This window comes from Meles meles, chromosome 10 (assembly GCF_922984935.1).
Source record: "Meles meles chromosome 10, mMelMel3.1 paternal haplotype, whole genome shotgun sequence".
Classification (NCBI taxonomy): domain Eukaryota; kingdom Metazoa; phylum Chordata; class Mammalia; order Carnivora; family Mustelidae; genus Meles; species Meles meles.
The window spans coordinates 69,604,485-69,619,884 of record NC_060075.1 but is presented as its reverse complement, the minus strand read 5'-3'; the positions used below and the strand labels follow the sequence as shown (position 1 = coordinate 69,619,884).

The following is a 15,400-nucleotide window of genomic DNA, read 5'->3' as shown; positions in this document are numbered from 1 at the left end:
GGCAAGCTATATCTGTATCTTTTTCTTCTGGGAAAAAAATAGGGCGAAATCAGCCTATGTCTTTGTAGCAGATGGATCTGAGCTTTCTCTATTTCTACTTCAATGACCTTAAAGTAGTTGTCTGGGAGTGAAAGTTGTTCCTTGTCGCTATGTGAGCAGTAGCTCCCAAAATACTGAACCTCTTCTGTTTGCAGCAACTTAGGTGAGTCCTGCGGATGACGCGGAGATAGACGGATTGACCTCCCCAGGTGCTCTGCCTGCAGCTAGCCCTCGGGCCGGCTCCACCCCTTCGTTGGGAGACGGTGCGAGAGCGCGAGTGGAGGGCCCTCCCGCAGGAGGGGCGCTGGGCGCGGGGCGTGGGGCGGGGAGGGCGTGGGCCGGGGGCGGGGCGAGCCCCGCAGCCTGGGTGCTCCGAGGGAGCTGTCAGTGTCGGGCTCGCGGAGAGAGAGGAAGTGCTGGGTCCCTGCGGAGCGCGAGCCAAGCGGCCGGCGCAGCGTGAGACAGCACATCCTGCGCGCGCCGGGCCCGCCGCCCTCGGGAGCCGCTCGAGCCTCGACCCCGCAGCCCCCTCCTCCGGAGCCGCAGCCGAGCTCGCTCCTTGAGCCCAGTTCCGCCTTCGCAGAGCGCGTCCAGGTAAACAAGGGGGGGGGGGGGGTCGGGCTCGCCTGGTCGCCACCTCCGCGCCCCTCCTCGACCCTCCCCGCTCCGGGGTCGTCCGCGCCGGCAGCCGGGCAGTAGTTCGGGCCGCCGCAGCCGAAGCCGGACCGTAGCCTCGTCCCCCTCCCCAGGCTCCTGTGTGCTCCACGGCGCCCTAAGGCGGCCAGAGCCCCCCAGCGGCAGTCCCCTGCTGCAGCTCCCCGGGAGAGCCCAGAGGCGAGAGCAGAGGAGGAGGGGTCGTGGTGTCATCACCTTGTCGCCCACCTTGCGGGCTGGGAGGGCCATCCCAGGGCGCCCCGCCTCGGTCTTGTCCTGGGCAGCAGAAGGCTAGCGGCGGTGAGATCCGCACCCCTCTGGGCCACCAGCTGACGGCCCCTGGGGGAGGGGGAGCTGCGGAAGGAAAGGAAAGGATGCTGTTTGATTACATTTTCAGCTGTCTGCAAAGCTCTTAGATGCTGTTGCTACCCGCCAAGTCGGAGGGAGCGAATGTACTTCCAGCAGGGCATTAATTAAGCACTCACGCAAGAAGATGTCAGTTTCTCTCACTGCTGCAAAAAAGTGTGGTTGGGGGATGTGTTTTCGTAAACACCTTCCCAGACGCGTGGCCCTCCTTCCCCCACTCCCACTCCGGAATCGCTCTGGCCTTAGGAATCTGTGCGTCGTCATCGTAAGGGCAGTGATCCTGGCAGTACCGATGGGAACTCAGTGAGGGGGTCTCATGACTTGCACCTCGGTTAGTAAGGTTAAACAGAAACCCAGGATCAGGACAGGAAATTACTTAGGAGATCGGAGACTCAACAAAATGCAGAAGATGGAATATATTCTGTATTCTGGCTTCTGCCACATCTAGGTAAGGGGCAAGAACAAGTAGCCAGCCATTTTCTTGCCTGGACTGCCTTTCAAGTGTGCTCTGAAGACTTACTGCTGTTCAGGGTAGTGAAAAATTGCTTCCAGATATTCCAGATAAGGAGAACGCATAGCTGACAGTAAGACATGGGGAACTGCAGAAGACATCATGTGGCTAATATTAGCACTGATAGGGGTGACGGTCTCTGTACATATTTTCACTGTGAAAATTAGAGTGAAGACAACCAGTGTTACTGCATTTGGAATGGAGAATTCGGTGCGAGTTGCATCCTGAGGGTGCTAGTGGGAATGTGATTAATACTTCCTCCGGTTGTTTAAAATGCCCGGTTTTCTCCCAAAGTTTGGATGTGAGAGACAAGGACCCAAACTCTGCTCTTTTGACCATGTTTCTCGATAAAATATACTCAGACACTGCTACCACACAGTCATCAAATGCTCTCTTCTTAGGCATCAACTTGCCAATGTTTAAGTTCTGAGGACTCAGTGCTCTAAGAGACTTTTTTTTTTTTTAAATCTTGTAGGACCATCTTTAGGAAGTTAGGACAATATGTTGGGGTGTCGAGTTCAGGCTCTTTCCAGCCTGTCCAGCTCTGGGCCGTTTTGGCCCAGAACATCTCTACGTCTCTCTCTTTTTTTTTTCCCTTGTCTTGAGCCTCAGGCACTGATGCACCTGCTTTCCTCCCCTTGGCCTCCAGGTCTTTGCACGTCTGCTGCACAGTGTCCCAAAGCAGAGGTGTGGCTCCGCTCCTCCACGCATATCCCAGCTTTTCCTCTTCTATTGAAGCATGTCCTGAAGCTCTTTGGTGTTTGAGGTCTAACATCATTAGGTGTGATCACCGTTACTGGTAGGGACAGAGAAAAGAAACTCAGCCCACGGGAAAGTGGGGCAGTTCTTACAGTGGTAGTCCCTGGTTCCTAGTTTCTGACAAACTAGAGTGGAAGAGGAAGTCACACAGCATTTTCGCGATCATGCTTTATGTTTAAAAGGGGGCTCTATTAACTCTCTTCCCAGCCCCTTTACGTCCCCAAACACTTCGTCCCAAGTCTTTAATGAGTAAGTCTTTCCTTTGACTCCAGCACTGAATCAAGTCATTCTTAGAGATCCATCTTTGGTGCTGCTCTGTCCAGTCTTGTAAAATATATACTAAATCATCAAACCACGTCTCTCAACACAGACTGGGCACAGGCTTCATTCAAAGTTAGTTACCTAAATGGACTACTCATTCTTCCCCATCACCCTGTTTCTTTGTCACTTAACCTAGCCCCAAATGGAAGGTCCTTTTCAAACTTAAGTATCTTCCTTCGTTGTTTTGTTCTGTCTACACGTTGCTCTACCACGTAAAACAAAGGTTGATAATACATAGAGCAATTTACCAGTGCTCGATACATTTTCTGAGTTTATTACATCACCAACACATTTACTAAAACGTGTTGAGCACTTGACCAGGCATTGGATTTTAAATTATTTCCCCATGTATTAAGTTATTTAATCCTCACAAAAATCTTAGGAGTTATATATCTTTAGTCCTATTTGACAGATGAAGACACTAAGACACAATGATATTAGGTAACTTTTGGAAAATTGCTCAGCTACTAAATTATAAAACCAGGATTTGAACCCTGAGCAGCCTGAATCTACTCTTCAGTGCTGCAGAACAATTATACTTGTTAATTTTTGTGTAGGGATTATTAATCTCTTTTCTCATGTTATCTCATTTAAAGTTTTAATTTTAATTTCTAAGCCTTTGCCCAGATCCATGTAAAAAGCATTCTTGACTAGGAACTTTTCCAGATACCCTGGACTGATTTTCTTTGCTTCCTCTCGACAGGAAGCCTGGGACCAGAATGTGAGAGTGAAGCTGGCATCGTGACCTTGACACCACTGTCCAGGTGCAAACCCTGAGGTGGCCACGTGTTCACAAAGGCATCTACTGATTCTTTGTTCAGAGGAGGCTGCTTCCATAGGAATCATAGGCATTGTGGAGGGCAGGCGCGTGATGGTGTTCAGGTGGTCATTGAGCCGGATCATCTTGATGTAGAATTTAATGCATATGTACCTAAGCTCTCTTGAGGGAAAAGCGGGTATTTGTGACTAAAAAGAGATTAAGAACTGCTGGTTCACATACACTGTTTAGGAGAAGGGGTAGCCGCTGAAGTCACTCTGCTGACGTGTGCTGGAAAACAAGGCAAACTATCCTGTGAGCACCAGGAGAAAGTGTTCATAGCTATCGACGTTGTTGGCTTGTCCCTACCGAGGCATGCTAGGGGGTGCCCTGAGGCAGGTGTGGCTTAGGCGAAGGCACGCGGCAGCCAAGTAAGATCTCCAAGCATGGCAGGCAGCTTTCCAGCTGCTTGGAGTTCATTGGGTGCCTTTCGTGTTTATATTCAGGTGCATGAAATCATTCTAACGTTCCTGTAAGGCTGAAATCTTTCTCTTCTTTTGACAAACAAGGAATCTGGTACTTGGAAACAGGAAGCCATTGGTCATGGCCACCTGAAGCCCATTTGGTGGGAAGGCTGGATTTCAAGTGCAGGTTGGCCAGATTCCGAAGTTTGTTTGTTCGGTTCCCATCCTATCATTGTTTTTCTGTGGGGGGAGGCAACGTGTACTGGTTTAGTGTCAATTTTCACTGTGGCAGGACAAAGAGTCCCTCAAGAACATGCTCACATGCTCATACGGAAAGCCTAACTGTATTATCAAAGGGGATCAAGGAAATTAGACTTCTCTCAGTGTGGTGGGGGGTAAGCAAGCCCTGCTTTCCCTTGAGGCATGCTAAAGCCCCTTACATTTGATTCTTAACTGTCACTAGGTATCTTGTTGAACATGGAATGCATAGCAGTTCCCAACTGAGACAGCCCAGAAAGCTGACTTTGCAGGAGCAGGTGTTAGCCAAGGCTTTGTTCATTGCAACGATGAATTTATTTCAGGGCTGAATGTGAAGCTGCTTGGTGTTCTGGGGCTTCTCTGATATAGTGACTGTGCCATGATCCAGAACACTAACTTGGTACTAAATCTTGGGAGGACCTCGGCTTCCCAGACGGGCTCTGTGTCCTTTAATTTTCAGTTCCTATCAATCCTGAGATCCTCACAAGCAGCTGCTCTTGCTTCCAAAATATTACTTGGGCCCTAACATTCCTATGCTCACCCATATTGTTGCTGTACTCTTAGAGAACGACCCATTGTTTTCATTTTGGGACACAGACCAGCTAACGCCATTGGTATGGCACACACAGAAAGCAGAAATTTATGTTAGAGTCAAGGGCATTCTTTATGATAAAAGTAATGGGTCTCTGGCGCTGTGGAGAATGATTACACTTGATCAACAGATCTGCCTGGGAACAGATACCAGAGTGCTTTCTTATGCTTCAGGGGTTTTTCCTCCTATCACCTCTTAAAGAATTTTTAAAAATTCTGCTTCTCTCTTACACACGCTTTAAGTTGGCATCTGACAGTTTTCATCGTGAATTTAAAGACTCACAGTGAATGCGAGTTCCAGAATATTGTAAACTTGGATGTTTAAAAATAAAATGATGATGTCATTCTTTGAATCCAATTAAAATCTAAATACTATACCAACCTCTATATCAGAAGTACCTGGGAAGCTGCTCAACAGAAAGGTATTTTTATACCTTGTGGTCAAGCGTTGCAGGCAGATTTGGGGCACCAACAGTCACAGTAAGATTTGGGGCTTTTTTTGGTCAGGTCATGGGGAGGAAAGGCTTTTGCAAAAACGGAGGTGGGAAAGGAGGCCCTGAATGATTCTAAACCACAGGCACATTCTCTGGCAGGGTCAGTTTTTGGAAAAAAAATCAGCTAGAAGCTTCAGATCTGGAAATGAAAATGTCATTAGTTCTTCTCAGGCCTGCATAGTCTTTAGAAAGCCTCGATGGGCACCAGGCGCACGCAATGCGGATTATCAGAGCTTACATTTTTCTAGCGCAGGTGCTGTTGGTTATGAGTCATTGTGGGCAGTGGCCTGGAGTTGGGTCCACGGCCTTCTGTCCACGTGGCTCCGACTCAAAGTGGGCAGGACTAGAAGGACTGCAGAGCTGATGGCCCCGTTTCCTGCCCTCCAGCTGGTGACTATGCATAGCTCTCTTTCCTCTAGACAGTGATTTACAGAAAAGATTGACTTACTCCAGTGTGTTTGTACTTCTTTTGTAATTTTGATTTTTAAGATATTTTATTTATTTTTAAGATTTTATTTATTTATTTGACAGAGAGCACAAGTAGGCAGAGAGGCAGAGAGGAAGGGAAGCAGGCTCCCGCCGAGCGGAGAGCCTGATACGGGGCTCGATCCCAGGACACTGGGATCATGATCTGAGCCGAAAGCAGAGGCCTTAACCCACTGAGCCACCCAGGCACCCCAAGATATTTATTTTAGGGAGCGCACAAGTGAGAGGGGCAGGGGGAGAGGGAAAGAGAATCTCAAGCAGACTCCCCACTGAGTTCGGAGCCCAAGGCATGGCTCCAACCAGGACCCCGAGATTGTGACCTGAGCCAAAACCAAGAGTCAGACCCTCACCCGACTGCATCATCCTGGTGCCTCTCTAGTGTGCTTTTCGATTAGTGGTTCTCAGGGGCGACTGTCCACCATGGGGACATTTGGCAATGCCCAGAGACATTTTTGTTTGTCACAGTGGGGAGAGAGGGTACCTACAGTTCTCCAGCGGGGCTGCCGCTGAACAGCCTCCAGAGCACAGGTCAGCTCTCATGACCGAGAAGTCTCCTGCCCAGAATGTCAGTAGACAGTCTGTTTTTCTATTGAAATCTTTCCTGCTGTAATTTAAGCCCATTTCTTTGCTTGGTTTTTGACAACATAAAAGAGAACAACATCTAAGAGGCTGTGTAAGACACAGGAAAGAAGAAGCAGTCAGATATCTCACTGAAGCTATGGAAGCCTCAGTTTCTTCATCTGTAGAGTGGGGATAATGATCCCTAACTTGCAAAGTTATTGTAAAGATTGCAGATAATGAGAGAACACACGGTACCCAATCAAGGTGTGGAAGATGTTTTTATTATCCAAAAACAGTTATATCATTTTCTAGCCTTCTCTCCTCAGGGATGTGTGTGATCTTGCCTTCCTTTGAACTGAAGGTATGCTCTTTAAAAAAAATTTTTTTTACCTTGAGTTATACTACTTATGTGCCTGCCTTTTTCTGGTTTTAGACTCCAGGCTCTCTGAGACATCCTTGTATCTTTCGGCAAAGAGTCTTAAACATGGTAGATGCTCGGGGCGCCTGGGTGGCTCAGTGGTTTAAGCTGCTGCCTTCGGCTCAGGTCATGATCTCAGGGTCCTGGGATCGAGTCCCACATCGGGCTCTCTGCTCAGCGGTGAGCCTGCTTCCCTCTCACTCTCTCTGTCTGCCTCTCTGCCTACTTATGATCTCTCTCTGTCAAATAAATAAATAAAATCTTTAAAAAAAAAAAAACATGGTAGATGCTCAACAAGCTTTGTTGGCCCCAAATACTAGCCAGAATAAATCCCACTTAATTTTCTTTTTATTATAAGATTTAATTCTTTCCCTTTGGATCATTTTAATGTGTTTAATAAAAACATTCACTTCCTGAAATGTAGTTTCCATGGCACGTCTGGGCCCAATTTGGATGTAGGCTCCGTAATGCCTAGACTTCTGGAATCCTTGCCTTCCTGAATTAGGATCACGTGGAACAATTCTCCTGTGAGAAGGGGAGTCTTGAGAGGGACTACTTTTCATTCTAGAAATGACAGGCAGGATGCTTTGAGTCTTGTGTTTCTTTTAGGAGCCCCCTGGGCTATTTCTTTTGATATTTGGTTTGATTTCTCTGGTGGGAGGTTTGGTTTCTTTAGTTTCTTTCTGGTGGGAGGAAGGGAGATTTTGATTCATTTGTCAGATTTCTATTTTATACTCATGTCTAGAGCAAAGCCAAGAGTAATGTGTATATTTTAAATAGCTCTAATGAGTAAAGGATGACACAATATTTTATATCCTGCATATACAGTCAGTTTGTCTTTTAAAATACAGGCTAGGTGGTCTACTCTGACCTAAAATAGTACCCATTTCTTTGTGTAACAAGCTGAAGATTTTATGCATTGAAATGGAATGAAGTCTCCTGTTAAAAGCGTTTTAGATTCTGTAATGTGCGTTTGGAAGCTTTTATAAGTTTGTCTAGCTGTTGAGTGTTCTGGTGAGCACACGCTTGGGGGATGACCATGTGACCGTGCCTCAGAATCTGCTTGTGGAATTTCAAAGAAGTTGGTGGATTTGGGGGGCTGGAAAGGTAGCAGGCTCTGTGGGGGAATGTGTGTTTTGACAGCGTCCCCTTTTAAAATGACGCACATCTCCTGTTTCACCATCTGCCCTGGTAGTATCAGAATAGCAAGGGGTTGTGGGAATTGGTGTGTATTTTGTGGAAAGAAGAATAACAAAAAACTTCTCTGCCTGTTTCCTTGAAAAGTGTGACTTTGTTCACTTTCAGAGGGTATAGGTTACTGCTGATTTGGAAAGGGGATCTTCCCTCTTTGAAGGCTTTCAGGCATAGGGGAAAGTGAGAATCTATTTACATAAGTTAAAATGCCAAACTAAATCTCCCAATGCAAATATGGACCACCCAGGGACATTGTAACAGGCCAGGTTTGGGGTTTTGAATACAGATTTTCTTGCTTCCTCTTTTAAGCTTTTTAATATTTTTCAAATGCTGCTGAAAAGTAATTGGCATATCAAACAAGGATGAAACCCCATGTCTTTTGCTGTAGCTTTTAAAGGGGGGAATCATACTCCTTTCCCTTGAGAGCTCCTCGTTTTAGAAATTTCAAAAAAAAAAAAGGCATGGATTGCTAAAATTTGAAGGCCAACAACAAATTGTTAAGTTTTAGTTTCAAGTAGATAAAAAAGTCAGGTTACAAAACAGTCACAGGGTAGGAGGAAGATACTCTCTTCAGATGTTCCCTTGCCCAAGGACATTCTGGCCAGGCAGAGCCATTTACTTCAGGAAAGTGAGCAGAACTTTGCTTTGAGCTATTGGCAACATCACCCCTTAGCACTGCCCATACTATGTCTGCCTTCCCAAACCCAGGGAAGGTACGTCTGGGCAGCACGTGGAAAGAGTATTTTCTAAACTCTCAGGGGGAAGATTCAGAATGAAAGTGGCTTTAACCAGCGCACATGTTCTGGTGACTGGGGAGTTAATAATGACACCTGGTGCTTTCTTAGTCTTTACACCTGTTAAAGAAAAAGCTACTCGTCCACTTGTTAAAGGAATGGTAAGACAGGCTTTATTCAGGAGCACTGTTTTAATAGATGTCTGGACCCCTGCACTGGGAGTTTGCAGTAGGGGAGAGAGATCGGGAGAAACTCTGAATACAACAAAGGAGAGTGGGATTTCTAGCCAAGGAGTAATGCGGGGGGGGGGGGGGGGGGAGGTAGTGGATGAAAAATTACTAAGAGGACATGTCCAAGGTAAGTGGGGGGCAATCAGGCTAAGCTGACCTAACAGGATTCTTGCTGAAGGCAAGCCAGGGTGATCAGATATCACCTGGGAGATGGCGGAGGGTGAGGAACCTCATTAAACATCCGGTAGATACCAGGGATCAGACATTGAGGGGGGGAGACTGTGGCTAAACTGACTTTTCACAGGACGTTAGCTAAAATGGGGCTCTTGAGAACATGCCGACGGATAGGGCCAAGTTGAAAAAGAGCTCAGAGGAGCCTGCTTAGCCTTGGGTCAAGGGAAGAATCTTGGTCACAGCCTCTTACTGGGCATTCCACAGCAAAGCACAGGTGGGGATGGTAAAGGTCAGTTACCAACACTAAATCACAGAAGGTGGGACGTAACAAGAATGCTGGATGGGTGCAGTGGAGTCGGGCCATGGGAGTGTATGGGTCAGATTCGGCTGCACCATAGCACAGTGACAAAGGACTCCCGCGCATCAGCATGGCAACCCAGCAGGGTTTTTCTTGCTCCTGTTACGTGTCCGGTGGGGACCAACAGGGGGCTCCATTGACCATGTCCACCCAGAGACATGAGTCTCTGAGTGTCCCTTCCTCTTGATATATACTGCCCCCACCTCGTCCATCGCGTTGACTAAAGCAAATTGAATGGCCCTGCCTGCCTACAAAGGAGTCGTTAGGTATGTTGGGGGACAGGAATTTTTGTGATTAACCTAAATGACTATGAAAGGGAGAGTCTTCCTGCTGCTGACCAGTTTCTAAATGACATCCTGGGATGCTCACTGACATACGAGCATACATATAATGGCTTCACTACTCAACATTAGTCACACCTGAAAGAATGCCCATATAGAGTATGAAATTTATTGGAGTGACCTTAGTTTGCATTGTGAATAATAACAGCGTCCTGGATTTAGTGAGCTTACAAATCTAGATTTTACTGATAATGAATAAAAGAACTACGTGTAGGTAGGGGTGAAAGCTAGGTTCCTTCAGCAGGTTTTTAGTCCTAGTGAAGAACATGTATTTAGTACCTACAGAGGGCTAACCATGGGGGAGACTGAATGCTTTGTGGGTACATGAAAATGAGCAAGTATTGGTCTTTTCTTTAAAAAGGTTATTATTATTATATATTTTTTTTAAGTAATCTATATACCCAACGTGGGGCTTGAACTCACAACACCAAGATCAAGAGTTGCACGCTCTACCTGCTGAGCCAGCCAGGTGCCCCAGAACAAGGTATAGACCTTAGGCACTGCTGTCTAATCAGGGAAAAATAGAAAAGTTTTACATATATGTGTGTGTGTGTGTGTGTGTGTGTGTGTATAAAACATATGGATATGTATTATACATATATGGCAAGGCTATCATGCAAGGTAAAACATGGTAAATACCTAATAGAGGTATAACAAATTTCCAAGAAGGGAAGTGATTAATAATTAAGTGAATAATCACTTCTTTGAATTTTCAGGATGACCAAACACACCACTGTCAACCAGGCAAAATCATTAATATTTTATGTTCGTCTTCCTTTTTTGTTCTTGGGTCTAATTTGATCCCAGGACAAATCATAACCGTGTTCAAGAGGCAGTATGAGAGTGTGAACTCCACAGCTAGGGTTCAAATCTCAGTGTCAGCTGCTGTTAGCTCTGTAACCGTGACGACTTATTTTGCCTCCCTGCACCTCATTTTCTTCAACTGTAAAACAGGAGTGATAATAACAGGGCCACTTCCTAATGTTGTGGTGAGGTTTGAAAGAATAAATCCCACTTAATTTTCCATTTCTTATAGGATTTAAATTTTTTCTCATGGATCATTTGATGTGTTCAGTACAAACATTTGGCTTCCTGAATGTGTCCCCTGTTGGGTCTCTGGGCCCCAAATGAATGTGGGCTTGGTAATTCCTAGGATTCTGGATGCCTTGCCTTCTGAGTCAGGTCAAGATCATATAGAACATTTCTGTCTGTGCCCACCAGAGCAGTGCTGGGTACATACAATGAAAGGGCCAGATGGTCAGTCTGCATTTTCCCTGACTTGTGAGGCGATCTTAGTCTAGAGACTATTAAGACTATCAGGTTGGCCTCTGTTCTTATCTGGGAATTCGGGCCTGCTGAGGACACATTTCCTAGCTCCCCGACTTCTATCCCCAGCATATCAAACTGATGTTAAGTTAAAATCTAATGTGGTACAGATCCACTGTGACTAAATGGCAGAAGCATTCTGAGCATCTGATTCCAATAGGCCAAGTGCTTGGGCCTAGCGCCACAGGTAAAGGTTTGAAGAACTAGAGGCTGGATGTGGTACAGGGGAGTCTGTGTGGCTCATCTTGGCCGATGTACACATTTTCTCTCCTCTGTGTCTTCTTTGGCTCTCCCCCCCCATCCCCCGCCCGAGTACAACTTGACTGGATGCTGCAGAGAGTGTCTGGGCTGTCAGCAGGTGAGAGGGTATAGACATGAGGACTCTATCTTTCACAAACACGTATTGAGGACACCTCTCTACAGTAGTCCAAAATTCTAGGAGAAAGCAAAGTTGGGGCACCTGGGTGGCTCAGTGGGTTAAAGCCTCTGCCTTCAGCTCAGGTCATGATCCCAGGGTCTTGGGATCAAGCCCCGTGTGGGGCTCTCTGCTCAGCAGGGAGCCTCCTTCCTCCTCTCTCTGCCTGCTTCTCTGCTTACTTGTGATCTCTGTCTGTCAAATAAATAAATAAAATCTTTAAAAAAAAAAAGAAAGCAAAGTTTATATCAAGATAATGGAGAACCTTCGATTGATTGAACCGTTAAAAAAAAGAGATTGGGCTACCTTTAAGGTACTGAGAGTTCAAGCGGATCACCACTAAGTGAGGATTTTCTGTGAAGGGATTCTCTTATCAGTGAGAGGTCACACCAGTATTTGGTAATCTCCACGTTCTTTTTTCTCTGGATTTAAGAACCTGTGATTTTATGTACTAGAGAGAGCTTTGCATTACTCCTTATTTATTTTAGATTTGTTTATTTATGTGAGAGAGAGAAAGAGTGGGTGTGTGCAGGGAAAGGAGTAGATGGGGAGGGGGAGAGAGAATCCCAAGCAGACTCCCCACTGAGCACAGAGCCCTACACTCCTCTCACCATCCATGAGATCAGTACCTGAGCTGAAATTAAGAGTTAGACACTCAGCCTACTGAGCCACACAGGCGCCCCTGCTTTGCATCACTCTCCTCACTGGCCGGGATCCGCCATTCACTAGGACCGCCATAAATAAGAGGGCAGGTGCCAAACTGGCACAATAAATGTGACCATCTGTGTCTACTTGTGTCTACTTTCTTACCCACAGAATTGTTCAAGTTGTAACTTTCCGCCATTCATTCTCTCATTCAGTAATCATTCCTTAAGCGCCTTCTTGACGCTAGGAATCCTATAGCAGTGTGAGGGCGGTAGTAGGAAATTGAACAGCTTATGACAATCACGAAAGACAAACAAAAAATGCTTGCCTCTAACTTCACTCCAGACTGGCCACATCATCTTGCCGTTGAGGGCTTGGCATTTACTTGTTCATTTACATGTTCATTCAGTAATCTCTTAATGTGCCCCGATGGTATTCCAAGTCAGCTCCGTACTGCTAACAGCAGAGGCTAGACAAATCGATCATTTCAAAGGCAGAAAGCCCCAACTACTATATTCTTTTTTACAGCACGAAGAAAAAGCAAACCATGAGGCTCCTGGGGGTGGGGACTGGGTAGAGTCCTTACCCTGAATGCTATCTTATGCAAAGAACTTATTACGAATGCTGAAGTACCTATTTTGAGCTTTTGCTTTCTCACTTTTTCATCATATACAGCAAAGGTGTGATATGTAAGGGAAGTGTTAATTCTAGTTGTTTGCATTGCTTAACACATTTGAATAGATTGAGTTGGTTTAACATGGAAATGCTTGATTTTTTTTCAAGACCCTTACAGGTTTTAAAATAGATAACTTGCTTCTGAAGTGAGGAGAGACCAAAGAGCAGAAACAATTCATCTGAGTTATGACCTGAGAATGTAACGTCCAGCACAAACCTTTTCAGCTTGTCTCTCATCGCACCCTGACACCTTGGGCCCATTTGACGTTATGCTGCAGTCCAACGAAACTGGTTGCCATTCCCCAAACGCAGACCGCTACCTCCTGTCACTGCTATTTCTCTCGTGCTCTCTCTCCTTCTGCTAGAAATGCTTCCCCCGTTCACATTCTACCCACGTTTCCATGTGTGGCTCTCACGGCCCTTCCTTTAGGAAGCTCACTCTGTGCTCCAGTTCCTGCATGCCCTCCATGTGCTCGCTCTACCTTCCTATCTATCATCTATTGTAAATTTTTATTTATTCATTTATTTGACAGAGAAAGTGTACAGGCAGGGGGAGTGGTAGAGGGAGGAGGAGGCTCCCCACTGAGCAGGGAGCCTGGCAGGACTGGACCCCAGGACCTCAAGATTATAACCTGAGCCAAAGGCAGCTGCTTAACCAACTGAGCCACCCAGGCACACCCCTCCTTGTGCTTTAAATCTTTATCATGTACTTATCCATTGTCCCTTGCAGTGGAGCTGTTGTTTTCAGACTGTACCGTATGTGGGAGAGGAAAAATAATTTTCTCTCTACTCTTCTAGACTCTTGTCTGAGAACCTCCCCTTCCCCCTATTTAAAAAAAAAAAAAAAGATTGACAGGAGGAACACAAGACAATTTTAATAACTTGTATGCTTCCTGTACACATGGGAGAGACCTAGGAAAACTGAGTAACTCTCCAAAACATCTCAAGCCACTATAAATAACATTTCCAGCTAAACACAAAAGAAGATGTTGGGGTTATGGGAGGGGCCAGGGTAGGGGTAAAAGTCATCAGGAGTGAGGGTGTTATGAAATTTTAAGTCCATACCTTCTTCACTAATAATAGTTTGTGGAGACTGAGTCATCCTCCTCTTCCTGGTACAGAAGGGAAGAACCCTTAGAAATGGAGACTTCCCTTATACATTTAAGTGACTCTTAGAAAAAGGCAACTTCGACTAAGCTTTTAGAGCTTCTCCTGTATCTGTTGTTTCTTTAAAATAACAAACATAAGACAATCCTTATGTCAAAAAGTCATATTTTGGGATGGCACGGTCAGTCCCCTGTCCCATGTTATAAGCTTTTTGAGATAGATGTATCTCGATCATTTGTGTAGGCCTCACAGCATCCAGGAGGCACTTTGCTTTGTAGGGGCTCAGTGAGTATTGATTAAATTGCATTAACATAAAGATGAAGTTAACATCATGGAGACAACTACGTGGGCTTCCTGACTCTTAGCAAATTAGAAAATTTTGTTGATGACTATGCTTCTCTTTCCTTTGCAAATGTCTGGGGAAGCAACCATGCTCAGATATCCGAAGTAGTCTCACACCTCCTGCCATCAGGTAAATAACCCCACTCTCTTTCCCCTTCATCCTCTACTGCTTTCCTACAAAAGGTGACTGTTCAGGGACTGGAGAGGTGGAGAGAAGAGGTGCTCTGATCTGCCAAAGGAACTCGGGGTCCGGTGGCTGTATGTGCATATACAAGTGGGTTCCTATTCCCATGTTAAGAACGTAAGTGGGTGACATTCTTGGCCACTGACACTCTGGCCTGCAGTCAGCTCTCCTGTTGCAGCCGCCGACATGGAGGTATCGTTCGGACCAGTCAGCTATACAGATAGGCAGGATTAAGGTCTTGAATCTTAGTTCTGAGGGTCTAGATATTAGACTGTTCTTATATAGCCAAAATTCTCTAGTGGTCTAGTGGCACATTCACACAAGCAAGTATATGTTATATGTTAGGCAACAGATATAAAGCCAATTTACTGACGGGCCAGGAGAAACCTAACTTCCCATGGGATCACAGTGCCCTTGCTTATAGGTCAGTTTTTTGAAATCTGAGAATTCAAGTTCTTAGGTTCTTGGTATTGGAGGTCTGAGCTGGGCATGGCTGGGGCAGTGCTAGCCTGAGGGGATTAGGGGTAATCCTGAAGGTTTTGTCCGGAGGTAACATGGGTATCAAAAAATCAAGCAGATAGTCCAGTCACATAATACATTCAAGAGGACTGGGAAGGGGGGCAGGATCCAAGTGTGACAATCATATGACAACTAAGGACACCAGATCACAGCAAAAGGGTTGAGAAGGAGAGTGGGGAACAAACCTACGAGACTCTCAAAGCCAGTGGAGCTTTGACACTTTATAGAAAGCAAGGCTGAGAAGAGAGGGAGGAGCTCATGCAGGCAGAGTTTGGAAGCCGGCTTTGTTCACTCACTCAACAAACATTACCAACTTTCTACCAGTCACTTTTCTAAGTATTGGCAATACATCGGTGAACAATATAGACCAAATCTCTACCTTAGCTGGAGTTTAAATTCTGGGGGAAGGGACAATAGAATCTGTTAATTGGTAATACCCTTAATGAAGAAAAATAAGGCAGTAGGAAAGTGTGAGAA

At 45.7% G+C, this 15,400-nt stretch overlaps 1 protein-coding gene across 2 annotated transcripts in view; it reads left to right on the top strand.

The window, feature by feature from the left end:
• Positions 1–395: 395 nt before the first annotated feature.
• Positions 396–15,400, top strand: part of DYNC1I1 (dynein cytoplasmic 1 intermediate chain 1) — a 301,726-nt gene continuing 286,721 nt past the window's right edge. Inside the window, exon 1 of one of the 2 annotated variants that reach the window (XM_046021163.1) lies at positions 396–633. The gene's annotated coding sequence lies outside the window, so the exon portion shown is untranslated. Of the gene's footprint in view, positions 634–14,473; positions 14,495–15,400 lie in introns of those variants that run through there. The other variant, XM_046021165.1, reaches the window with a different exon arrangement.